Here is a 3,391-nt window from a genome sequence, read left to right as displayed (position 1 = left end):
GTGCTGTTGAGCTTTGGGAGCAAAAAGACATCAGAGCCCGGCAGGGCGCAAGGTTCCTGGCCTTTGTCTTGCCCATGCAGTTTTCTGTTTTCTTAAAACTTCATCCTAATAAGCCCCTGCGACTGCCTTGTGTCCTTTGAGAAAACTCATCAAGATAACTGCTTAGCAAGAAACGCCTGTCATCCAAGTGATTCTGACTCAGCGTGACACCACAGGGTTTCTGAAGCTGTGTGTCTTTCTGGGAGCAGAAAGCTATTTTTTAAAAAACTTCCGAAAAATAGCTGGTGGATTTGAACCGCAAACCTTGTGGTTAGCAGCCCAATCCTTAACACATTCTGCCACCCAGCATTCTGATTACCTCTGGAGAATTAAAAAAAGAGCACCATGACCTTTTAAAAAAATTATCTGTTCATGAATTAGGTTGGATTTGCATTTTGGATAATGTTGTATTCAACAGTTTAAACGACTATCAAAGTGCCCGTAATGTATCCTCCCTGCTGCCTTAGGGTTCCGTTCTCCCTCTTGCGGGAGCCTCTACCCCTTCACCCGAGTGAATACCTGGCAGCCCTCTAGTCGGGGGTCGGCCAACTGTTAAAACACAAGAGCCAATCCTGGCCCTCGCGGCAATTTAAAAAGTATTTGAGAGCCAGAAATATATTTTTGCAAGCAATTGATGTAACTGTGATCTGAAGACTATCCTTTAAAATGTTTCAATGTGACATCAGAGCCACGCATGCATCCCGGAAGACCCACACCTGACGTGCCAGCCACCATTTGCAGACCCTGCTCTGGGCTTTTGCTTCTTCTTGCCCGTCTTGCCCTCCCCTCCGGGGTAACCTCCAAAGTCTGTCATTCCCTTTCCTCTTTGTTTCTTCTTCTCCTCCTCCTCCTCCTCTTCCACCTCCTTCCTAACAGTGGTCCCATACACTATTTGTCCGTTTGTGATGGAGGAATTTCCCTCTGCATGGTACTCTGCGTGACCCAAGCCCCCGACCTTCCAGGGAATAGTCACACACTTAATCCATGTATGCCACTCGGGAACCCTGGGCAAAACGCTGATAAAATCTGAACTTAAGGAGTTTGGGGACCTGGGGGAACGTACTGTGGTCTGGACAGGAGGGATTGCAGACAGAAGGGTCCAAGCGTGGACCAGGGGTCACATATGCCTGCCTTTTCCTTGTCATCCCTGGCCTGGGACGTAAGCCCACCCCCGTGGCCAAGGGTGTGTGTGCAGATTCGCTGCTGTGCCGGGCTGACCGGGGAGTCCGGCTGAGCACCTCACTGCCTTTGAAGATCTTGCCATATCGCTGAACAAAGGCCGCAAGCTACCACCCTCCTTTCCCATCTGGCGACCTTCTCCCACCACCTCCGAAGGAACCCCCGAGACTATAAAGTGAAAGAATGACAGCAGCTGATGTTTGCGCGGTACTTGGCTGGGGCCAGCCCCTGGCTGTGATACAGGCACTTTGTGAAGCACCCTCGTCCTGCCTCTATGTCACTGCAAATACGGGCGACAGTGGCCGAGTCTCTTAAGCAACTGCCATTGGCTAGTCACCCATCACCATTGAGCGGACTCTTGCCTCCTGGCGAGCCACGCGTGCGGGCCTGTGCTATGCACACGGGGTGTGGACACACGGCTATGCGTTTTGGAAGGCACACCGCCTGGTCTTTCTTCTTTCAAGGTGATGGGAGGGGGTGGGGGTGGGGCTGGGGGGTTGAAGCATCAACCTCTTGGCTAATCGTCAAATGCTCAACCCATTGACCCCCAAGGACTCCTATCACCTCCGCTACCCAAACAGACCCAAACCCACTTGTCACCTCTTCCGCCCACAGAGCAGCAAGACAGCCACTGCAGCCCGGGCTCTTTATAACAGAGACGGCCGGAGTCAGAGTCAACTCACCTGGACACTAGAGGACAGCCTACAACTGCCCCTGTGGGTTTCCACGACTGGAACTCTTTATGGAAGTAGCAAGCCTCGTGTTTCACTCTCAGAGCTCCCGAGGGCTTTCAAACTCTTGACCTCGTGATTAGCAGCCGGATGCGTAGCACGCTACGCCACCACGGCAATTTCATTCTCATCATCGTCGTCGTCATCATGAAAACACTAGGATTGGGAAGTGGTAGCCTTGCTCAAAAGTCACACCATGAACAAGTGGCAGAGAGGATTTAAACGGGGTTCCATGCCCCCTTCCCATAAGAGGGGGCATCAAAAAAGCCCCCAAAATTCTTTTATCTTTTAACTCCACATTTTTCTGAACTTTCTAATACCCCTTCAGCCTACCTCGCTGTATCACTCTCACTGCCATGGGGTCAAAGCTGACTCATAGCAATTGCCCTGTGGGTTTCCAAGACAGTAACTGTTGGCAGGCGTAGAATGCTCAGTCTCCCCGCCCCCAGGAGCTGCTGGTGGTTTTGAACCACAGACCATTCGGAGCGCAAGCCAAACATGTAACCACTACACCAGTGCGCCAACATTAGGAAAGAGCCCTTGGGAGTCAGCAGGCCTGGTGAAAAGTGGAGTGGTGAGCCAAGGGGATTGGCATCAGAGGTGTGGCGGTCAACTAAGTGTCTATTTCTCAGGCAGAGAAGGACTAATTCTAGAAGGCCCAGGTCTACTTGAGCAGTTGAGGTAAGATGAGGTCACATACAATGAAGGTCTAAACCCAAACCAAACTCACTGCCATCAAGTCAACTCTTGCTCATGGAGACCCTATAGGACAAGGTAGAACTGCCTCTGTGAACCTCGGAGACCGTCACTCTTTATGGGAGCAGAAAGCCTCATCTCTGGCCCAGAGTGACTGGTGGTTTTGAACCTCTGATTCTGCAGTTAGCAGCCCAACACATAACCATAGGCCACCAGGGCTCCCTGGAAAGAGGGTCTAGAGGGGACATAATGCAAGTTTGAATCCATTAGCAGAAGTTTGGGGTGGGGGTGTCAAATTGTGTTTTGCAATTTAGAATCTTGCAGACTAGAAAAGCAACCCAGCGTGTGTACTATCTATTTTATAATTCCCTTTGCAGGCTCTGGGGCAGGATCTTATAACCAAACATATTCATATTGCTGCAACAAGCTGTATGAATAATCCCACTTCGTGGGAATAAATAGCCTGTAAGTAGCCTCACGTGGCTCCAGGCCAGGCTTTGTTGCCAGGTGGGTTTGGTTTTCAGAGCTTTTAGGCTTTGGAGTTGTTGATAAGGAGCCATGGACTTGACAGTTTAACTGAAGCCATCTGGAAAGGGCTTGCTCCCTTGGTCAGGCACCATTCTAGATGATCTGGGTTCCATTCAAGCTCAAACTCACTGCCATTGAGTCGATTCTGATTCATAGTGACCCTATAGAATGGGTGACACTGCCCCTGTGGGTTTCCAAGACTGTGAAACTTTATGAGA

This window comes from Tenrec ecaudatus, chromosome 7 (assembly GCF_050624435.1).
Source record: "Tenrec ecaudatus isolate mTenEca1 chromosome 7, mTenEca1.hap1, whole genome shotgun sequence".
Taxonomy (NCBI): Eukaryota; Metazoa; Chordata; class Mammalia; order Afrosoricida; family Tenrecidae; genus Tenrec; species Tenrec ecaudatus.
The sequence above is the reverse complement of the archived record's forward strand: the minus strand, read 5'-3'. Positions refer to the sequence as shown.